Below are 12,325 nucleotides of genomic sequence, written 5' to 3'. Positions count from 1 at the left end.
CAGATATGCTTTACATGTGTTGAATCATTCATTCCAACCCAAAGAGATACATACTATTACTTATGCCTTTTTATGTTGGGGAACCTGATCATAAAATGTAAAATAATTGGCCAAAGCTTGTATGTTTAGTAACTGGAATTCAAACCCCAGGATTCAAACACAAGCACTCTGACTCTAGAGTCCTGTTCTTAACACCAAGTTAGACTTTATAGGTGCTCATGTTAACTGCTAGTATATTTAGAAAATATCTGCATACACATATACTCCTAAGAGTTGATATATCTATGAAATGCATACATGTATATATGTTTTAATTTCCAAATTTTTCTTCCACAGAAAGTAGAAAATATCAGAAGAAAAACTTGAGAAATTCATAAAAAATAAAACTCTGCTGAGTACTCTGGGAATGGAATGCCTTATTGGTAAATTCCCTTTAACTTTTCTGGCATAGATAATTTGTATGCCATATCCAAAATTTCATAGTCTGCAGTGTAGGTGGGGCATGCTCCCATATTATGTCATAAAACAAACACAGCCCTGAAACTCGAACTGAAAAATATGGCACAAAATACTGTAGACAAATATAGTTTTCCCTAGGTTGCAAATATATAAAAAATATATTCAGATAATGCCCTTCTTGCTTTACAGTGGCCTCAGCTACTAGTTTTGTACAGTGACATTTCCCAAGATGGTATTTCTCAGTACTTTTGTTTATAAGATGTTGCTAGATCTTAATAAGTGTGCTGTGAAGCATTATCCTCTTTGACTCCCAGTTCTCTTACTCATCCTTCAAGGTCCAGTTCAAAAGCCACTTCCTTTGGGCATTCTTCCCTGATCCGGCTCCTCCGAAGCAGGAAGGAACCTCTTTTCTTCTGCACTTCTGTAACTCTTCATGTCCTCCCAATTTATGGGTGCTTGTAACTGTTATCTTGCGTCAGAGTAATTCTCTCTTAGACTGTAGGTCTTTTGATGTCAATGTCTACATACCCCCACAAAATATGGCACTAATCTTACCTCTAAATATAAATAACACAGTTATTTGAAAGCTAGAAATGAAAATACAATAGTCATCTAATTCTATCCTGTTGTTATTTTCCTTTCCAGAACAAATCCAATTCTGAAAGAAGTTATAAATGTCAATTAGATCTATGTGAATGCTTTAAAAAATTATTATTAAAGACTAGTTCAGGCATTCAAAAATCTTACACAATACTCTTATCGATTGATTCTAATTGACTTTTAAAACCTGCTATGATATATAATGAATATATGTTTTCCAATACACAAAGCTAATGATTTAGAACAGATTTTCCTTCCTTAGAAATTACCTAGTGAAACATAAAAATGAAGTTTTATGGAGATATAAAGCAATAAGTATAAAAGTATTACAAATGAGGTATCTGAGGTATTACCTACCATTAGTTTTCTATTAGCAAGGGTATATGATAGTTTCATTTGTTTTAGGAAGATATATTATATAAGGGAATGAAATCCCAGACACAGAAGGGAATGTACATTGATTTCTTTGAAAATGATTTATGATTTAGGCTCTGGTGGGAAATCATTTTTTTAATTTTACATGTCACTTGAAAACATTCACCTAATTTGGTCTAAAAAAGTTCCTTTTCTCCTGAAAAAAGTCTGCTGTTAAATGAAAACTTCTGTAAAAGTTCTACATTTTCTGATTGTTTTAGATTTCAAAGTTTAAAGAAAATAACGTGGACCTAGAATTCCTCTTTAATTATATTAAGGACATAGATCAATGATAGCTTAGTGACACATTTGAAAATAGTCTAAGTGATGGGGAGAAGGATCAAGGTCAAGTTGGCTGTTCTAAAGTAGCGTGTTGAAAAGTCTGTTTCATCCCTGTGATTTATATGAGGAAAGATTTCAGTCTATAGATTTTAATTGTCTAAACACTTCTGTTTTATTAAGAATGATCTAAACTTCGTTGCTCATAGCATATTTAATATTACATCATTATTACTGAGAAAGTAATGATATTTTGTGAATCTGATAGTAGAGAGAAGATAATTAAAACTTACAAACTTTCTTGAAAGTTTTAGAAAGCATAATATAATTTCTTGCACATAAAAGAGAACATCATACCTATGCATATCAATAAGTTAAGGTAAAATGTTGGTAATTAAATGTATAATTTGATTAGCATGTGGTAAATTTAAGACATAATGACAGATCTACGACTCTGATCTTTTTTACATATTCACATTAGAATTATTTCTACTTGATAGCAATCAGATTGATTGAAGAGTTATTTATGAAAGAATTGCACACAAACATTGTATACAAGTTTAGTTTTGATGGTTTAATTTTTAACAGAAGTGGAATAATATAATAGAAAAGATTAGTGTTAAAAATTTTCCCAATTCTTCATGTATGTACATGTGAACAAGTTAGGAAATTATATCATTTCGAGTTGTCTTGAACATTATTCTTTATTCATTAAATAAAACCAAAAGCTCGAAATTCCCCAAATGTATGATGAGTTGATTGTATTACACCCATTTTTCTTTAGCTTGAAATTCCCCAAATGTATGATGAGTTGATTGTATTACACCCATTTTTCTTTAGCTTGAAATTCCCCAAATGTATGATGAGTTGATTGTATTACACCCATTTTTCTTTAGCTTGAAATTCCCCAAATGTATGATGAGTTGATTGTATTACACCCATTTTTCTTTCAACCTTTGGATATCTTCTACTAATTTGTTAGTGACTTGCTGCTTCTTTCTGTCATGTAAATGAGTCCACTTGCCTGATAGTAGTTGGAGCCTCACCAACGTGTTATAATTCAAGTTCCCGGGGATGAAAAAATAATTTCACATACAATTTATAATCTGAAGACAGAGCCAAATGTAACTATTTATTTTGTAATTTTTATCCTGAATTTTGGTTGGTAGGGTTAGGGAGAGGTGTTAGAAGGAGATGGCATTCAAGAATGCAGAGTTCCCTAAACATATTTTGGCAAAAGTAAGGAGAAGAAGAGGTATGGAAGTAGGAAACCTCAAGAAAGAAATTAATTTAGGGAAAACATATTTCATATTAGATTTAAAATTCATGTATCAGTAACAGTGCAGTGTTTTAACTGCACATTATTTGGAATGTACCTATATTAATAGAATTTTCTATTGTAAACCATAAACACTTGTGGAAAGTTTATCTTTATTGCACAGTACTGACTCTTTTCCTGACTTGAGCAATAAAACCTGTAACCTTGTACTTGGGCTTGAATAGGTATCTTCAAGAGCTGCTTGAAAGGAGATGACGAATAATACTGTTCATGTAGCTCATTCCACATATTGTTTTCACAAAGTGCTAAACAACACTAAGAATAGCACAGCAAGCAAAGAAATCAATAAAATCAACATGATTTTAATGAAGAGTAGTATTTGTTCTCTATAATGAAGAAATGCTGACATTTTGTAGTGTTGAAAATCTAGAGACAGGCACTATTTTGTTTGAAAAGTGAAGTTTCATTATAGAAACATTAGGTCTACAATGGTCTATTGGCATGGATGCCAATTTCTTAGTGCTTCAAAGACAGCTTAATGAATGTCATAGGTTAAAGGGAGAAAATGCAACATCAATTTGATTAATATTCAGAGCTAATGAAAAAAGAATGATTGATTTTAATATCCTTCACTACAACAACCATACCTGTATGATGATGTGCCAGAGAATGAAGAAAAGAACTGATGTGGTACTTGTAGAGGTACTACTATCACAAAGGTTAAGAGCTCAGCCTCCACAGTGTGACAACTCATATTCTAATTCTGGAAAATGCCTGTTCCCACATAGGTTTATTGAGGATTAAATAGATACTACACATAAAGCACTTAAAATAGTGCCTGGTACAACAGTGTGATACCTCTATGAACCCACCAGAGTGCCTAAAATAAAAACATTCAAATGATACTAAATGTGGAAAAAGAATGTGGAACACCTAAAACTCATATATTATTACATGCAGGTAATAGAACCTCAATAAAGAAGTACATAAAACATTAGAAAATATGTTAGCAGTCACTGGTAACATCAGGACCTGTCTAAATTCATATTACAATTATCATTTCACTTTTTTTCAGCCTTGTTCATGCCTAATCAGGACAGTATACCTCACTAATGCTGGGAGATAACATACTTCTAATAAATTGTTATTAATTAAAGTTGTTTTGTAAATACTTTATAAGGACAATGAAAATTTGGAGCAGATAATATAGCTTTAATATTTCTTTTAATTTAATTAAGAAATGGTTTATGTCAACAGATAAAAATGATATAACTGGGCCAGGCTAGGTGGCTAATGCCTGTAATCCCAGCACTTTGGGAGGCCGAGGTAGGTGGATCACCTGAGGTCAGGAGTTCAAGACCAGCCTGACCAACATAATGAAACACCGTCTCTACTAAAAATACAAAATTAGCCAGATGTGGTGGTGCATGCCTGTAATCCCAGCTACTTAGCAGGCTGAGGCAGGAGAATCGCTTGAACCTGGGAAGTGGAGGTTGCAATGAGCCGAGATGGTGCCATTGCATTCCAACCTAGGCAACAAGAGTGGAACTCTGTCTAAAAAAAAAAAGACATAACTTAAGGAAGCAAAAGTTATGTATGAGCCATAGTCAATATGACCCCCTTCCGCCAAAAAAGCCCTATATTTCTCACATGAATGTTATAACAGCAATAAAGAAATTCCAAGACAAATTCACTCTCTATTCCTCACTCTGATTCAAAAACTTCTTTTAACTTTTACCACACACACAAATGAACATAGGTATGTATTCTGAGCATATACATGTATATATTCTGAGCTTAGATTTAAAAAGATATACTAAACTGTCATTATTTTTGGTATTTAAAATTATTTTGTAGCAGTGAATTGATTCACCTCATAATTTACTTATCTTATTTTTTGATGTTTAGGATCGATTTTATTTTTATTTTTAATTATGATTTCTTTAGGATTACTAGGTCAAAGGTATACACTTGGTTGGAATTCTTGGTTAAATATTTTCATTTTGCTTTTCACAAAAATGCTAATGTACACATTTTCACACTGTACGTCACAAGTATAGCCAAGTTGAATCACATTCTGGCTATTAAATGACATGTTTGTCAGTATAAAACATCACCAAAGAAGTTGCTGTTACAAGCTTATCATATAATAAATGTGTGATTTTTTAACTTTTATTATTTTGATCAATAATGTAGTTATATGTTTATCAGATGGTTACTCAATAGTTGGATTGCCTCTTCTTTGAATAATCTCTGTAAATCCTTTGTCCACCTTACTGTGTGAATCCTGATGCTTGCTGTATAATTGATGTAATCTATACAATGTTGAGGTTAGTCTTTACCTGCTATAGTTGTCAAATTTCATTTATTTATTTGAGATGGAGTCTTCCTCTGTCGCCCAGGCTGGAGTGCAGTGGCAATCTCAGCTCACCGCAAGCTCCACCTCCTGGGTTCACGCCATTCTCTTGCCTCAGCCTCCTGAGTAGCTGGGACTACAGGCACCCACCACCATGCCCGGCTAATTTTTTTTGTATTTTTAGTAGAGACGGGTTATCTTTTTTTTTTTTATAATAACCAAAGTCATATATGTTTTCCTATTGTGGCCAACTTGTTTATGCACAAAGGATATAATTTTAAAAAATTCTTCTGCACATCAGTGCCATTATCTTGTTAGTTTTCTCTATTTTAATATTTTATATTTAACTCTTTAAATATCCTAAAGTGTATTTTCCTTATGGTATTTGGTGTGATTGAAATAATTTTCCTAAATGGTTTTGCTTTACTGCATATCACAAAATAAACAAACAAATTAAACTAATGTAAGCCTTCCTAGAGATGGGTGTCATCTCTGACTTTGAAAAGAGCGAAATATGATACAGATGTTATAATGAAATTGAGAGGCAAGCATTCCCTTGTGTTAGGGTTTATGTTTTTATTTTTACACTCATGATTCATTCTAGTATAACTGAGATGTCAACTATGGTCATGACACCTTTTGAGAATAAATATCAACTGGATTAAATTTTGATCACAAAAAAGTTGAGACTAATATTTTCCTTAATGTATCAGGGATGCTTGTAGGAGGTGGACTTGCATTTTAGAATTCTGTAATTTATCCAATTCTTGTACCAAGATTTTGCTTCCATTGAATTCTCTATCTTATCAGTTCTCTCCTCCTGGGGTTGTTCTCTTTTCTCTGCTTCAGGCATGAAATAGAAGCCATATAACTCCTTTTCTAATGATACCACATGTCCCGGGCGTTTAGGTGTGTAACAGATTTTGGTGTTACTTTTTCTAACTTTAATATTTTTTCCCTGACTCAATAATGAGGGTATTGTTAGCACATAAGAGAAATTAGAAGTAAGTGTTGTTGTTCCCAGAGGATTTTAGACACTCCATCATTAACATTTTTCACTTTTATTCTTATTGTTCAACATCTTACTATGTTATTTGGACTCGTTTCTTCCTATGAAATAAAAATAAATCGGCTAGGACTCCCAGTGAATTTAATCTGACTCCTTGTGGCAAAAGAAACCCCAGAAAAATGTTAAAAACTAGATTCTAGAGCTTCGGCAAGGCAAGAAATCGGTCATGCTTCAATACTCCCCTACCTTATTAACTCTCTCGAGACTTTCCTACATGAAACAGAAATCAGTTCCTGAAAATCTAGGTCTGGAAGATTTCTCCCTTGACCTTAATAGACCACCTGTTGTAGTGGCCAACCTCCCCTGACTTAATGTGGCTTCACCGTGACAACTGACCAGCCTTAAAAAGCATTCCATCCTGATAACTGACCATGAGCTTCAAAGTGGTTCTGGCTGGTCCACAGAGGCTGTGCGCAAGATGCTTTTGTATCCTGTGTTTCACCTTCTGATGTAAAGAGCCAAGTTTTACCTTATTTTAATATTAAATCTCCACCCCGAAGTGATCAAGTGATCATGGGACATATGTAACGTATATGTTTACTCACTATGCATGCATTAGATTTCCCTCATAAATATTCATAAGATTCTTCTATATTCTACTGTATATGTATGCATAGCCAATCTTAAGAATAAACCTCAATATCTCTCCCTTTTGTCTCTGAAGAATCTGCTTTTGATTTCTGCCAGAGGTTCTGCTTCCCAACTTACAGATTATACTTTTTTTACAAGAAACAAAGCTCTCCTTTTCTGCTTTTATAGATCTTATTGTTTTAAGTTGACATTTCTTATACACTCTTTCCTCAAATTTCTGTTAAGTGGCTATGTAGAGAAATATTACTATTTTTTCACTTTGGTGTTTCCATATAGAATATGTTCCTAAGGCCTCAGATTTCTATCAAGGTATTTTCTAAGCCAAGAGAAATACCTTGTTTTTGGGAATTCAGAGCCAGCTGTAAAAATAGAAATTATTTCTCTTCAACCTACCTTCTTGTTTGACCAAAACAGAATGATATTTTTTTATTTTTCTTTTTTTTCTCATTTGCCTATGGATGATGAAAGAAATTTAATTGTGTGGGATAAGTCAGGATTTCAACTATAAGTTTAGTTTTTGTCCTCTAAATCTGACACCTGTTAAGATGAGCAAATGGAGAATGGCCTGTAGTAGATTAGCTACTTTTATGCAAGACTACAAATCATTTTGTACTAAATAGTTAATATTTCTGTGATAAGCCTACAGTCATACTGGATGGAGGAAGAGACCCTACTCTCTTGGTGATTTGGGGAAAGGCATTCTGTCTATTTGGTGAAAGTGTTCTCATTTGTAAGATGAACACGTTTGACCTCTTTCTAAAGTAATAATGTTGACCTATTTAAAAGATATTTTTTAAAATGCATAAACTCTTGCTTCCAAGCTCATGACCTTTTGGTTTACCAAAGATAGTATATGCCTCTGTATATTCAATAGCTTCTTGGCTATTTCAAAAATAACATTTTGTGTTTTAAAATGATAGAATACTTCAGCTGTGTGGGGGGAAAAAACCTTCTAATTATAGGAGAATATCAATATCTACCACAAAGACCCTAACATAGAACAACCACATTTTCTGATTTAGTTCACAGGTTTAATTCATACAACTTAGGAAACTGGAAGATGCCAAAGAAAAATTTGTGAAATGAAAATTACAGATAATCCATCACAGACAGAGAATATTGAAATACTGTTATATAGTTTTTAATACATTCTGTTCTTTTCTCTAATGTTTTTCTAGGTCATTTAACACAGTCCTCTCTTTTGTTTATAATTAGAGTAAATGTAAAATTTAATACTTAAAAATATTAATTATCTGTTAGTAATCATAAATATTTTCAATACTGAATAATATTATGGTCCTTATTTTTAGGTTTTTAGGCAATTAGCTAATCACTTCATGCTTAAGGAAAATGGTTCCTTCTTTCTTAAGGAACTTTTTCATTTTTTTTCTATGCAACTAATAGGAACATTGGAAAGATTTCGATATTCATGTCTGATAATTTTGTGTGATTGTAGGTAGGCAGTCTTGGGTGTGGTGATAAGGTGAAGAAGATACAGCTGTGGTTGGTAACTAGCACTTTAGCTTTGGCATCAAAATATATAAATTCCCTGAGAATAGTACTGCACTTCTCACTGGGCTATCTTCAGGAAAAAAATGAGATCCTTACCAAGTACAATGTACTATAAACAATGTCAGGAACCAGCATGAGTAGATTGCTATGATGACTTTTCCAGAAACATTTTGTTCCATACGTCCTGCCTGCAACACCATGTTTCCTCTGGGGACTGTGGTTCCTGTGTTTGGAGGTGCATGGATAGATGAATAAGCAGGATCTTTTCTTCACTTGCACTATTGTAAACACAAACACCAGATACAATCTCCTAACTTCTCAAATGAGTGATATACTCTATGAACAAATGGGTGATGAGACTCTAGTGCTACAAAGAAGACTGGGCCAGGATTTTAAAAATAATATCTCAAAAGCACAGGCAACCAAAGCAAACTGGACAAATGGAAATACATCAAACCAAAGTCTTCTGCACAGTAAAGGAAACAATCATTAAAATGAAGAGAAAACTTATAGAATAATAGAAAGTGTTTCAAATTAAGCATCTGACAAAGGGTTAATACCCAGAATATGTAAGGAACTCAAACAACTTGATAGCAAGAAAACAGATAATCCAATTAAAAATGAGCAAAAGACCTGAATGACCTTTCTTAAAAGAAGCATACAAATGGCCAATAGATATGTAAAAAAGTGCTTGACATCACTAATCATCAGAGAAATGCAAATCAAAACCACAATGAGATATCACCTTTCTCTCGTTTGAATGGCTATTATAAAAAAGACACACAAAAATACTTGTGAGTATGCCAAGAAAAGGGAACTCTGACATACTGTTGGCAGGAATGTAAATTAGTACAGCCTTTATGGAAAAAAGTATGGCAGTTTCTCAAAAAATTAAAAATAGAACTACAATATAATCCATCAATCCCATTACTGGATATATACCCCAAAGAAATGAAATCAGTATGTTTATTGCAGCAGTCTTCGCAAGACAAGATATGGAATCAACCTAATGCCTATCAGCATATGAATGAATAAAGAAAATGTGGTGTGTATATATATATATATATATATATACACACACACACAGTGGAATAAAATTCAGCCATAAAGCAGAATGAAATCCTGTCATTTGTGGCAACATGGATGAAACCTGAGGGCATTAAGTGGATTAAACCAGGCATGAAAAGAAAAATACCACATGTTCTCACTCATATGTAGAATCTTAAAAAGTTGATTTTATAGAAATAGTAGCAGAGTTGTTACTAGAGGCTGGGGAAGGTGGTGGTAGAGGAGCAGGAGAAGTTAGTGGGTACAAAGTTACAATCAGGAAGAAAAAGGTTTGGTGTTATATGACACAGTAGGGTGACTACAGCAAATAACAATGTAGTGCATATTTCAAAATGGCCAAAAGAAAAGATTTTAAATGTTGAAACCACAAAGAAATAATAAATGTTGGAAAGTGATGAATATGGTAATTACCTTAATTTGATCATTATGCTATGTATACATGTATTGAAATGTCACATTGTGCCTCATAAATACATGCAATTTTTATATGTCAGTTATAACTAAAAAAATAAGTTAAAAAAATAAGCAGACACATAAGTAGACTGCTGCTGGCAAACACAGGAGGTGTGGAGGTTGCCTCATTTCAGAAAATGCGAATATCTAATAACTCTTTCAAGACTTCGCTGAGTTCTATGGGAGAGCATGAGGGTGGGAAGAGGTAACGGGTCTTTCATTCTCAACTCCCTTTTGACTGATTCCTGCTTCTAGAAAAAGTCCTTTATCCTTTCCCTGGGGTTGATCTAAGTGTAAAAGCAGCTTCTGCTTTGGGATTGTAGCACTCTAAAGCACTGTGGGTGAAAGGAAATAACATGAAGCAGTTTTTTACTCAAGTTTTATTTACTAAAGGATCCTCTTGTTGACCTCACAATAACTTAAAATCACATGGTTTATGTTCCACCTGGAGACCATGGTGGCTGTTCCTACCCTGATAGCACACTGGCCTACTGCCAGTTTCCTTGCTCTCCTCTTGACCTTCATCTTGTTTTTCCTCACTCCTCTATCACCGTTATGTAGGGTAAAATTTATCTTTAGTTCCTGGCCCAAACTTGCAAACCTGCATCCATAAAAATGCTCAGACTACAAATTAACAATATCCCTGCTCCCTTGGAGATTTTTATGTTTATATATAACCACTATTTTTCTGTTAAGCCTGTGTAGCATATTCTATCTGTAAACATTTTTATACTATTATTCATTGGCTTATACAAAGCTGAAATATAAACTACTATTGGGATCACCTCATAAACATAAGTGCATCCAGACTTTCTGTGACAGTGACAATTTGAGTGAGATTCTTCTCTGGCTGTGCCTTGAAGGGTAGTTTGGAGGTTACTTTTTGAACTCTCCTTAAATGATGCTGGAGTTTCTTAGACATTTTTTCCCAAGTGTCATGCCCACATTCTGAATTTTTCTTCTTGTCAATTTGTATAGTGACACGACTTGTAAATGCCATGCTGTAGTTCTTCTTTCTTATAGAACTGTTGATATAAGTCTAATGAAATTCATTCCTTGTGTTGTTTGACCTTTATTTAAATAAAGTATGTTTTAGCATTTGAATAGCTGAGCCATTAACATTTGCAATAACATCTGTTGTTGTATTTGTAATTAGATTTTGAATGATTTTTAAAAATCACCCTATGCACTGATATTATAGTTATTTCCAATCTATACATTGGTAACATAAGAACTCACCTATTTCCATATCTATGGCATCACTGCAAGTCATAATACTCTTTGGGCTGAGTAAAGACAGTCTAATCTTAGCAATATTCTCGAGTATATTTAAAGGATCTTTTCAAATGTCAGCTGAGAGCTCAAAGTTGTAGAGAGCTGGAATGGACATTGTTCCCACCCTTCTTACTACAAGAAAAAAGCTGTACAAACTGCAAATTAAGGAATTTTATTGAACTCATAAACTGCAGTTGCAGAGAAAAGAACTAATGCAAAAGTGGGGAAAGACAGGACCCTGGAATTTGCATCCTTGAGCCTAGACACAATATAAGCCAGTAAGAACATGTAGCTATTTTTTTTTTAAAGAAATTGCTAAAGGCCAAGCATGGGTTATGATATGGTTTGGCTCTGTGTCCCCAACCCAAATCTCATCTTGAATCATATTCCCATAATTCCTATGTGTTGTGAGAGGGGCCTGGTGGGAGATAATTTGAATCACGGGGATGGTTTTTCCCATATTGTTCTCATGGTAGTAATAAGTCTCATGAGATCTGATGGTTTTATCAGGGATTTCCACTTTTTCATCTTCCTCATTTTCTCTTGCTGCCACCATGTAATAACTGCCTTTCACCTCTCGCCATGATTCTGAGGCCTCCCCAGCCATGTGGAACCATAAGTCCAATTAAACCTCTTTTCCTTCCCAGTCTCAGATATGTCTTTATCAGCAGTGTGAAAATGGACTAATACAGTATATTGGTACCAGGAGAGTGGGGCATTGCTGAAAAGATACCCGAAAATGTGGAAGCAACTTTGGAATTGGGTAACAGGCAGAGGTTGGAACAATTTGGAGGGCTAAAAAAAAAGGCAGAAAAATGTGGGAAAGTTTGGAACTTCCTAGAGACTTGTTGAATGGCTTTGACCAAAAGCCTGATAGCAATATGGACAATAAGGTCAAGGCTGAGGTGGCCTCAGATGGAGATGAGGAACTTGTTGGGAACTGTAGCAAAGATGACTCTTGTTATTTACA

The sequence above is a fragment of the Pongo abelii genome, chromosome 5 (assembly GCF_028885655.2).
Source record: "Pongo abelii isolate AG06213 chromosome 5, NHGRI_mPonAbe1-v2.0_pri, whole genome shotgun sequence".
Classification (NCBI taxonomy): Eukaryota; Metazoa; Chordata; class Mammalia; order Primates; family Hominidae; genus Pongo; species Pongo abelii.
Note: the sequence above shows the minus strand (reverse complement) of the source record.